Raw genomic sequence first — 12,594 nt, 5'->3', positions numbered from 1 at the left:
TGAAAAATATTATCTTATTCTCTTTAAGTAAGTGATATAGCATTTTATGATAAGAATAATTTTCTTTGACTAGATATGTAGTACAGTGGATAAAGCACTGGACTTGGGAAGACTTGAGTGAGGCCCTGGGCAAGTCACTTAACATTTGTTTGCCTCAGATTCATTAATTGTAAAATGGAGATAGCAGTACCTATCTCACAAGATTGTTGTGAGGATTAAATGAGATAATTTTTATAAAGGCTCTTACCATAGTACCTGGCATGTAGTAAGCATGATATTAATGCTTATTCCCTCCTTTCTCTTTCAAGTGTTGATGGTTTCTATACATGAGAATTTCTATAACTGGAAGTCCACAGTCCTTCAATAGTGGGCTGTCCAGCTATGTCAAATAAGACATTCTTGGCAGATCCTACTAACTTAAAAAAGAAAATAATGACAAACAAAACAAAAGATGAATTATTCACCAGAGATGGAGCAATAAGTGTTGTCTACACAAGCTAAGAAACAAAGAATTTAAACAAAATAACAGTATTATGAATTAACAATGGAGCATGCTAATCCCTGCTGTGAGCACTCAAGACCCCTGTCCCACCAGCTTCCATGCTTTAGTACTTGCAAACTAACCCAATGGATTGTGCTCTGAAACTACTCAGGAATTCTCCTGGCAAAGGAATAACAAAATGACAAAAAGAGAAAGATTTATTTCTCTTTTAATTTACTTAAATTAATAAAATAAAGAAAAATGAATCAATAAGGGAGGTAAAACTTCAAAATGAGAAAGAACATTGACAAATGGGAAGGGGTCTGGATTGAGGATGAGTGGAAAGGAGGGTGAAGGTAATAGGGATGCCTTAAAATAGATAAAGGAAAAGTAATCATAGGGACAAAGTAGTATCATATAAAAGAACAAAAAAAATCATATCCTAATTCAATCAGTTGATACAGTGGGAAAAAATCATAAATTTTCATTCTAGAACTTTATTTATAAAAAGAAATAATTTAACTTAATAACTATTTTAACAGGGGTATACCATGATCAAACCTGTTTGGGAAGATTATTTCTGTAGCCAGATGAATGCGAGGATTGGAGAAAAGAGAACTAGACATATTATTTGGGGGAACAGAACAATAGTCCAGGTGAGAGGCAGTGAGGGATTGAACTAGGGTGGTGGCAATGTGAATGTAGGGGTGGGGGAATGTTGAAAGATTTAGGGTTAGTGGAACTAGATTTAAATCCTTCCTTCACACATACTACCCATGTAACCTTGGGCAATTCATTCAACTGTCCTGGGCCTCAGTTTAATTATCTATAAAAGCAGGGGGGAGGCTGGAGAAGGTTGGACATGATGGTCTTTGAGGTCACTCTCAGCTCCAGATCACTCTCAGTAGAGAAGACGTTCTTGTTCAGACTTCTTTTTGAGAAAACAGCTGGAGACCAGGGAATTGGTATTACTCTGAACCAGATTTGTTTCCCTAGAAACAAATATTCCCAGAAATATCTGAAGGGGACAAAAAATCCCATCTTGGATATTTTCATACTCATAGTACTCCTTCATAGTACATGCAAATAGTACATATTTTCATACTCATAGTATCTCCTTCCCTTAATGTAGAAATTACTCTGTACATTGAAGAGGAAGTAAGCCAGTGATGAACATGCCACCTGTAAATCGCAAGTGACTCTATCAATAAGTCAGTTAATAAATATTTATTCAGCACCTTCTATGTACCAGGCATTGTACTAAGCTCTGGGGATACAAAAAGAGGCAAAAGATGGTCCCTGTTTTCAAGGGGCTCACAATTTAAAGAGGGAGATAACAAGCAAACAAATATGTATAAACAAGTTATATGCAAGATCAATAGTAAAATAACTAAAAATGGGAAGGCATTAGAATTAAAAGGGATTTAGGAAAGGTTTCTAGTAGAAGGTAGGATTTTAGATGGAACTTACAAGAAGTCAGGGAAAGGAGTGGTAGAGATGACTAGGGAGAACATTCCAAGTATGGAGAATAGCCAGAGAAAATGCCTGGTGCTCAGAGATGGAGTGTTAGAACAGATAGCAGTGTCTCGGGATTGAAGAGTATATGGAGGGGAGTAGTGTAAGAAGAACAGATAGGTAGAAAGGGCTAGGTTATGACAGGCTTTGTATACTAGACAAAATTTTGTATTTGATTCTGGAGGAGACAGAGAGACACTGGAGTTTATTGAGTGTGCTTTAGGAATATCATTTTGATAGCTGAATGGAGCGTATCTTAGAATGGGGCAGGCAGACCAACCCATCAACACATTTTTGCAATAAATAACCCAGGTATGAGGTTATGAGAGCCTGTACCAGAATCATGGCAACCAAAAGAGAGAAGGGGACAAATTAGAGAAATGTTACAAGGGTCAAATTGACAGGCTTTGAGAAGAGATTTGATATGAATGGTGAAGAGATGGTAAGTCCAGGATGACTCCTCTGTTGTGACCCTGAAGGACCAGGAAGTTAGTGTTGCCCTCTACAGGTACCTCTATAGGTAGGAAGTAGGGAAAGGTTAGGTAGAAAGATAATGATTTCTGTCCTGGACATGTTGAGTTTAAGATGTTCTACTGCAACTAGTCTGAAGCATCTGAAAGGCCGTTGGAGAGACAAGCTTGTATTTCAGCAAAGAAGTCAGGGCAGGAGAGGAAGATCTGAGAACTGTCAGTATAGAGATGATAATTAAATTAAATCCATGATAGCTGAAAAGAAGACAAAGTAAAGTAATATAGAGGGAAAAGAGAAGAGGGCCCAGGACAGAAACCTGAGGATGATCTGGAGAACAATTCAGTAAAGGAGACTAAGAAGGAGCAGTCTGATAGCTTGGAGAATTAAGAAAGTTATGTCTGGAAGATCTAGAGTGAAGAAAATCATGGAAATCAACAGTGTCAAAGATTGTAGAGAGGTCAAAGAGGAAGAGAATTCAGAAAAGGCCATTGGATTTGACAACTAAGAAATCATTAGTAATTTTGAAGAAAACAGTTATTGTAATGATGAGGTCAGGAAAGAGATTGTCAGGGGTAAAGAAGAGAATGACAAAAGAGAAAATGGAAGCACTGGTTGAAGATGATCTTTTCAAGGGATAGAAGAGATGTGGGATGATAGTGGCAATGGAAGTATCAAAAGAGACACAAGCTTCATCTTATCCAAGGCCCGAGGGATGCCCTCAGTATTGGTCATGAGGTATTTAGCAGCAAAGTGATGGGAGAAAACCTTTCGTTATGGTCTTGTATCTATCTAAACACTCTGGTAGTTTGGCAGGCCACTGTTATGGAAAAATGAAGCCATATCTTTCATGATTCAACTCAGCTACTACTTACTAGAGGAAGTCTCTCCTAATTATTCCTCAGATTAATTTGTATTTACTTAGCAAAATGAAGGTTGTGTTCCTCTCTAGACTCTGTAGAAAATAAATGTATAGAGGGCATGGATTCTTTAATTTTGTCCTTTTATCCCCATTCTCTAGAATAGCATTTGCACAGAGTAGGTACTTAATAAATTATCATTGAATTTAATTCAAAAAATAATTTTTGTACCCAGAAAAGTTTTCTGAGAAATAGCACATTATGATGCCTTAACATATATCTATCCCCCCTAAAAAATCTCAATTTGCTTCTCCAAAGTATGTTTTTTTTCAGTAGCAATTTCAAACTTTAATATAAATCATCTTCACATTCCCTTACAGGAAATGGGTTATTTTTTTAAAAAATTGTACATAAAGTTGACAAAAATAAACATTTCTTTTACAACAAAGATCTGGAAAAAAGAGATTTCTATGACACAATAAGAATCTATTACACACACCATGTTTTTTTAAGTACTATTGATTTTAACTTAGGAGTATCAGCAGTACCTTTCATTTCTGTGACCTATTCTAAAATTTCAGAAAATAATTAGATGTTGTATTGTCAAGATGGTGGAGTTCTTCTCCACCAATGTAGATGAGTTCATCTCAACAAATTCCTCCTAAAAGATCTTGCAAATGCACCACACTGAAATCGAATGGGGAAATCCAGAAGAAATCACAGTGAGTAATTTGTTCAGCCCAGATTATTATAATGAGACAGACAAGGTGGTCTTCAGACAGTGGAGATGGGAGTGAGCCAAAAGCAAGTTGCACTTGAAATACTCCAGTACCTAGGAAGAGGTTGTGTTTCTGGACAAGAAGAAGTCTCAGACCTGTACTAGGGCACTGAGATGGGGACAAATGTCAACTGGCAACTTTGTCACTTACTACTCACTCTCTGGTTGAAGATCCAAGAGAGAGTGAGAAAAGGACCTGCCCAGGACAGTTTTGTGTAGGGAGTCCCTGGATGTTGTTTGAAAAAAGAAGCAAGTTCAAAAGCTAGCAGTTATGGAAGTAGCAATGATTTGGCTCAGACCTCAGGTCTGAAATGGGGTTTCCCTTATTACATCTATCTCAGCCTGCAGAGGAGTAAACAGAGTCAGAATCCCAGGTCAAAGGGGGAACCTACAGGGGAACTTATAATTCTGCTTCTCTGAGCCAACAGAGATTCCCAGCTGACTGATGGAACACAGTATGACATCAGCCTATCCTACTTTTGCTTAGACCCAAACCCAGGTCAGGAAATTGAAGAACTCTGAACATGAAGGCAGCAATCAGACTTTTCCTTGAATCAGTGCTTTGGGAGCACTAAAAGTTTACAGGTACACAGTCTTTTCCTAAGATCCTGGAATAACACAACATTCAGTTACCCAAGAAAGCAGCAGCCCAGATCTTCCTTCCAGAAATGCTGCAGAGCCTAGTCCTAACATCAGGTCTGAAGAAGAAATGGAAAAAAAAAGAATGCCTCCAAATGAGCTACTTTAGCAGAAGGGATGTTCAAGAAATGAATGCAGGAGGGAATGACTACAAGCATTAACTTGTAGAAAAACACATCATAGGCACAAATGCAATAAGAATGAGAGTGCTTGAGGAAAAAATGGGGGAAAATGAGAGCTATAAAATAATTGGAAAAGAAATTAACACCTTTGGCACAAGAGGTACAAAAACTTGCCCAACTCAAATGGGCAAAATAGAACACAATGACTTCATGAGGCAACAAGAAATATTGAGACAAATAAAAAGCCTTAAGTAGGGAAGAAAAGAATGTAAAGTATCCCATGACAAAAACAACTGACCTGGGAAAGATCAATAAGAAAAACATTAAGAATCATTGGTCCATGACCAAAAAGAAAAAAAGTCTAGATATCCTAACTCAAGGAATCTTAAAAGAAAACTGAGTAGATCTTTTATAACCAAAGGGCAAAGTAGGAAAAGGAAGAATTAACTAGTCACTTCCTATAAGAAACCTTGAAATGAAAACTCCCAGAAACATCATAACCAAAATCCAGAACTTGTAAGTCAAAGAAAAAATGCTGTAAGCCACCAGAAGAAAGAATTCAGGTACTGAGGACCCACAGGAGAATACATGATTTAGCAGTTACTAATATAAAGGATTAGATAATGTTCCAGATGACAAAGGATGCAGACTTACAGCCAAGAATAACCTACTCAAGAAAACTGAGTGTGAAAGGAAAAAAAAATGGATTTTTAATGAAATAGAGACCTCCCAAGCATTCCTGATGAAATCTGTGGAGAATCTTTGAAGTACAAACACAGGAATGAAGAAAAATATGTTAAAAATAAAAACTAATGAACAATGATAAAGTACTAAAGAAGGATAAACTGCTTATTTTTAAATATGGAAAAGTGATAAATCATTTGTTCCCTCTGATCCTTATCATCAAGGTTTGTAGGGGGAATCAGATTAAAAAAATCCTGGCAATAGTCCTGGTATGTCTTGATGATCTTAAGAAAAAAACAAAGACAGGGAGAAGAAAACATCTGCGACTGGAGGTGGAGGAAGAAGCTTAGGGGAAATTATCTCATCTAGTGAGGATGTACAAGTAGATATTTTTACAAACAAGGAGGAGAGGTGGAGGGGACAATATCGCTCTCATTTAAATTGGTCAAAACACAGAAGAATACACACACATATACACACAGTTGGGTACAGAAATACCTTTCACTCAACAGTGAAACAGGAGGAAAGGGGGAGAAGGAAGAGAGAGAGAATTAAAGGAAAGTTAGTTTAAGAGAGGAATTAGACCTAAGCAACATGTACTTAAGGATATGTACAATTATCTGTTACTCCTTTTGAGATAGCAAAGATTTGGAATCTGGGGAGGAATGCTCGTAAATTGGGAAAAGGATGAATCATTATAGGCTTGTGATGGAATACTATCACACTGAACTCTTATCAGTAAAATGATTAGCCAGGATTGCAGAAGCTAATGATGAACATAATCACCCAACTCCTGATGAGAAACAAAGGACTCAAAGTGAAGAAGAATGAGAAAAAAAAAAGTTTTTGGACATGGACAATATGGAAACTTGATTTGATTGACTATACATCAATGTAAAAGCCTTTTTTCTCCTTAATTGGACGTGGAGGTAGAGTGAGGAGGAGGATCTTGACTGATTATAACAAAATATATTTTAAAAAATGAAAGGAAGGAAGAAAAAGAAACTTAGATATGATCAACAGAATGACCATCCACAATTCCTGAGATATTGTGATGAAATATGCTACTCATGTTCTGACAGAGAAGTGATAGAGTCAGAGGGCACACTGAAACTTTTGGGGGTTTTGGGGGCATGTGTTTTGCTTGACTATACATATTTGTAATGATGAGCTGGTTTTTCTTGCTTTCTCAAGGTCAAAGGAGAGGGAAATGAAAGGCATAAAGAGTTGATCTTTGAAAATAAAATAAAACTTAATGAAAAAATGGTCATGGATTTAATATTTGTCTTCCACTGAAAACTCTTCTCTGAGGGCTGAGTGTACTCAGGGTTTCAACTGACAAAATCAAACATCTGTTCCATGGACTAGATGACCTACATATGAAGGGTTCTTAAATTTTATGTCATAGCCCTTTGGCAGTTTGACAAAACCTATGGATGCAGTCTCAGAATAATATTTTAATGCATTAAGATAAAATTCATGGAATCTTAAAATATAGTTATCATTTTCTTCAACTCTAGTTAATGGACCTGTTTGAGAACTCCCTGAATACTCTAGATTCTAGAGAGAATAATGTTAGAGGAAATGATCCTGGAGTTGCATTCAGAGGACCTGGGTTCCAATTCTGACTCTGCTACTTAATCTGGTTGATTTGTAGCTTTAACTTCTCTGGGACTTAGTTTTCTCATCTATGAAATGAGGTCTTTTGGGCTAAATGACACCAGGTACCTTCTAGTTCTAAATTTATGAATCCATTATTCTATGATTAGTAAAATAAAGAAGTTATACCCTTTTAAACAATAAAGTCTATGATTTTATGATCTTTTGAAGTCCTAAAGAAGTTGTTATAGTCAAGTACACTCTTATTTGGATGAAACTTTGGTTAGTTTCCAGCCACATTTTCTACTTTTGCAATATGTCACAAAAAGAACAATTTTGAAGCACCTTTTGTCTTGACTGAAGGAAAAGACTAACATGAGAAAAAAAAATCTTATCTTTTCCAATTTTATAAGGCAAAAGTAACAGTTGAGGCCATTTGGGATAATGTTATTACTATTTTTTTTTATATTGTAGTGTCTGTACAGTCGTGCTGTCTTTTTACCTGTTTTCCAAGAGAAATAACTTAGAGATTGCTATAATTTGCTTCAGAAGGGAAGATGAGTCCATCTCATAAAAAGTAATTGTTGGTTAAGAAATGCACCAGAGTGGTTTAAACAATCTAAGGTGAATCTAGATTGATTTTTGTCTGGTTCTGTGATCTATTTTTCGTCTTCAATAAAAATAAAACAGGAATTGAATTCTTGTGTTGAATCTCAAGGGACAAGGTATGTACCCAAATTACACTTTTCTTAGAATAAGAACTTTACTTCTTCACCTTTCCTGACCTCTGAAAAGTTCAAAGGGAAGTAATTTGAAAATATTAGATTTTTCTAAGAATATAGTAAAAGCTCAAAATTTTTATAGTGATTCATATGAAAAGGTCAGTTTAAGTGTAATACAGGTTAATTTAACTTTCCATGATCTAGAATTGAGAAATAAACATGTTCATGCTGTAATGAATGATATATACTATCCAAATATCAGTAAATACATGAGAGAAACCTGGTTTGACCCAAAGAATACCTACCTTAGTGGATTTTATAACAAAATTTTAATGTGTATTTGTTGAATATAAGTTGGAATTTGACAAAGATATATTTAATACTTTGTGATGCATTCTTATGCTATCTAGCTAGTTTTTCTAGTCTGTCCTGGGATAACAATGTGAAATAAGTGATGATAGGATTTGACAGGCACAATAATAAAAGCTAGCATTCATAGGACCCTTTTAGGTGTGCAAAGCATTTTACAAATATTGTCTCATCTTATCAATCACCCTGAGAGGCAAAGTATTATTATTATTTTCATTTTATGGATAAGGAAGCTGAGGCAGTCAGAGGTTAAGGGTCAAGCAACTAGTGCCTAAGGTTGGATAGGAACTCAGGTTTTTCTGATTCTAGGACCGGTCTATCCATTGCAGCATCTAGCTGTCTTTATACAACCACTAAAGTGAAAATATCAAATTGAGTGCACAGTGCGGGCCTCATTCCTTATGCATTCATTCATATGACTTTTCCGGATGTATGATTATATCTCCAAGGTGATACTCACTGTGGCAGCTATGAATATGCCAGTGTATTTTCCAGGTTTGAATCACAAGATATAACAGACTCTCTTCATTGAAGACAGAACCAAGACATTTATCCAAACACCAAAAAAACAAATCTATCATAGTAACAAAGAAGTCCATCATAATAACCAAGAATTCTACACATTATCAAGCCTTTCCACACAACAACTCCCTTAGGCAAATCACTCCCTCTCTCACTCACATCAGCTTTTTTTGCTTCCTCTCTCTTTCCCAGCTCTGACTGATCTGTCTCACTTTCTCTCAGCTCTGCTCCATCCTTCCTGCTCCATGTGACTTAGACTCATGTCACTTAAGCAGGTCACATAGGCCTATTGATGGATGGGAAAGATCTTCCCATTCCATTAATAATACATTAGCAAGACTGAATGGTAACATCCTTGAAGATCTATTAAAGAACACCCCCAAAAGGGATGTGCTAGAGTCAGCTGTACCTGAGAACTGATTATTACGTTTTCATTGTGAGCATTAATATCTGCAACTCAGTTATAAATCAGAGCTTGATTTATTGGCTTGTTGATTGTCTAGAATTAAAATGTTAATAATGCAGATTAAACTTAAAAGTGTGTAAAGCCTCCCTCCACCTCCTCACTCAATAATAGCACATTGTTAAAACGCTTGCTAGCATACCCCTGACTCTCAGGCTTGCAAGTTTCCTATTGAAAGCAAAGTCCATAGTAGAAAGAATACTATAGTTGGATTCAGGAGAGATGTGGCTTCAAATCTGGCCTTAGACACTTAGTCACTCTGTGATCATGGGTAAGTAAAATAGATCTCTCAATCTTTTAGCCTCCTCCATAAAATATGGAACTTGTCTTCAGGAATTGTTGAAAGAGCATAGGAGATATATGTAAAGGATTATGGAAATCTTAAAATGCTTTATAAGTGTCAGGTATTATAATTTTCTTAAAAGTATGACATATCTTCCATGCTATTGAGAAGGAGAAAGGGATAAAATTATTTCTTTTGTTTCCTTCAATACAGAACTGAGGGTTCTGTGAAAATGAAAGTTCTAGTGAAAGATTATGACATTTATAGGATGCTTTATGGATTGCAAAATATTTTACATTTATCATCTCAGTTAAGCCTTATAACAAGAGAAAGGTAGTAAAGATGGGATGATTATCCCAATTCACAGATGAAGAAAGTGAGGCTTAGGAAGGTTAAATGATTCGAACATCATCATTCAAATGCCGAATATTAGTGGCAAAATTCAAATACATGGCTCTCTTCAATTTAAGCCCATTGTTCTTTACAAGATACATGCTGCCTCTCAATTAAACTTAGCCAGATAGAAGCACTGAGAAATGAGCTACTGTCCTGAGATAAAATGATCGTGGATGATGCATGGAAAAGGGAGAAGGTGAAAGAGAGAAGTAAACTTATTGGATTTTATTGTGTGGTAATACACAATGGTACTAATAAAGCATACCATAAAATTCTTCCAATTTATTAAGTGTTAGGGAATACTATTTTGGTGTCTATATCAATAAATAATTAAGAAACATTTATTGAGTGCCTATTATATGCCTAGAACCTTGTTAGGTTCACTACGCCAAAGAAGTCAAAGTCTGTCACTAAAAAACCTCATTCTTCTGCTATTTAAAGCAGTGATCTGAGTTAAAGATGCTTGTGCCATAATGATTCTTCATCAGTTTATTGTGCCAGACATTTTTTCCCTTAAAGGTCAAAATTCTCTAACCTGGGAATCTTATCTCCAAATTTAATCATAAGCAGTAAGAAATAAAGTCACGTTAAAGTCACTTTGACATAGCACATAATTTGCATCCTAAAAATTTTAGAGTCATTGGCATTTCAAATCGGTAATTAAATTTCAGGGAAAAACTCACAGCTGTCACAAATACTAGAATGTGTAAAATGGGAGCTAGTTTACTATGTAGTATCCATCACACTTTCTATGCCCCTCATTCAGTTTTTTTATTTTCTTTTGCTTTGGATATGTTATTGTATCTAAGATAAAAAAATAAGGGGGAGGTGGAAATCCCCACTTATTACATTTGTATTGGTGATAATGCTTGCTTTTTGGTGCATTTCTCAACTCCAGATCTCAAAGCTCTTAAAAAAAAAATCATGTTGACTTACAATGAAAGAAAGTTTTCTTAATTCTGTTCCAATAGATAGAGAAACTAATTCAGCAAGAAACAAAGGGTTCTATCCAAAGTCCATGAGGGGAATAAATTCTTGCTCTTCTGACTTCCAAGATGTATCTCTAAATGCCAATACACCCTTCCCTTTTCTTGTTCTTAGGATAGTTGACAAATCTTGGGTCTAACATACAGCCAGATAAAGTTTAGAAATTAGGCAATAAAGAATGGGAAATGGGAACACTAGCTCTTTCCTTCACAAGGAAAAATATCTACTAAATTACGTGTGTGTATGTGTGTGTGTGTGTGTGTGTGTGTGTGTGTGTATGTTATAGCCACAGTGTTATCTTCTAAGCCTATCAAGACAGAGATCTCACTTTTTTCTCTACAAATTGAGCGAGGCAGCATCAAAACTATATTGAATATTTAGTATGTTCACATTCCCTTCTTAGAGACTGGAAAAATAGAGAGATATCAGTTTCTGCCTTGAAGAAACTTTCCAGACAGAGACACAAAAAGATGAAAAATTATACAGTATATATATGCTAAATTATATATAAATATATATTCTTATATATAAATACATATGTTGTCAAAAATGGGTGCAACATATAATAGATATCACAATTACTTTGTGTAGTTATAGAAGGTCTTTGAGGGTTGGGGCTTGTTTTCCATTTTCTTTTAATGTTACCAGTGCATAATGCATATTAAGCACATGATAGATATTCTTTGACTAAATTGAATTGAATCAAGAGATCATATTGCATAGAGCCTTAGGGGAATATTTCATGGAGGATATGGAACTTGAGCTCGGCTTTGAAGGACAGATAAGCCTTTAGCAAGTGAAGAAAGAGGCAGATAAGAAGAGAAAGTCTTAAAGTCTTGAGGAATTTTTTGATTTTTAGCCTCAAAGATGGAAATCTGGGTGCTGTCAGTCAGTTGACAGGCATTTATTCAGTGCTTATTAGCTATTTGCTAAATGTGTTCATAGAACAACGAAGAACAGTTTGACTGAACTACTAATTCAGAGCAAAATGGGCATCTTAGTTCATGCTCCTTTTAAGGTTTGAGTTTTAAGGGACTACATTATGGGAAAATTGTATAGTTGCTTAATGGTCTGTGGATAAATTGTATTTCTGTGATGGAAATTAGTTTAGCTTGCTTCCTGGAGTTACCTTAGCCAAGTTGAGATAACAAGGAGCTAACCAATAAAATTAAAAAAAAATTGAACCTGAAAAACATCACAAAACACCAAAATTTTCATACAGAAAGAATAAAAGAGGAATGCATATGAAACCACGAGTCTTAGTTATGTATAGCTTGCTTTTTAAAGTATCCAGATGTCCCCAAAGTCTTAGTGGAGTTGTAAGCTTTATAAAGCTTTAAAAGACAACAGTTCAACACAACTGTTTGTAAACTCTCCTCTTTGTCTGTGTTCCTCCTTGAGCTTCCTTCTTTTCTCTTGTGCTTTATTAAAAATGCTTCCCTGAAACTCTTTCCTTTCTTTTCTTCTTTTTTTTGGTGTCATCATTACCACTGGTCTCCCAATTCCACCTCTAATGACATCTTCTCCATTTCTCCCCAGTGAAATAGAAAAATACATCCTTCATAAGAAATATTCAAAGTCAAGCAGAATGAATGCATATTTTGACCATATCTGAAAATGTACACTTCTAATCCATCTGCACATTCTGTAGAAAAGAAGCATGCTTCATCATTGGTCCTGTGGGGTTATGGTTGGTGATTTCATTC

The sequence above is a fragment of the Notamacropus eugenii genome, chromosome 5 (genome assembly GCF_028372415.1).
Source record: "Notamacropus eugenii isolate mMacEug1 chromosome 5, mMacEug1.pri_v2, whole genome shotgun sequence".
Taxonomy (NCBI): domain Eukaryota; kingdom Metazoa; phylum Chordata; class Mammalia; order Diprotodontia; family Macropodidae; genus Notamacropus; species Notamacropus eugenii.
This window is presented reverse-complemented; position numbering follows the sequence as displayed.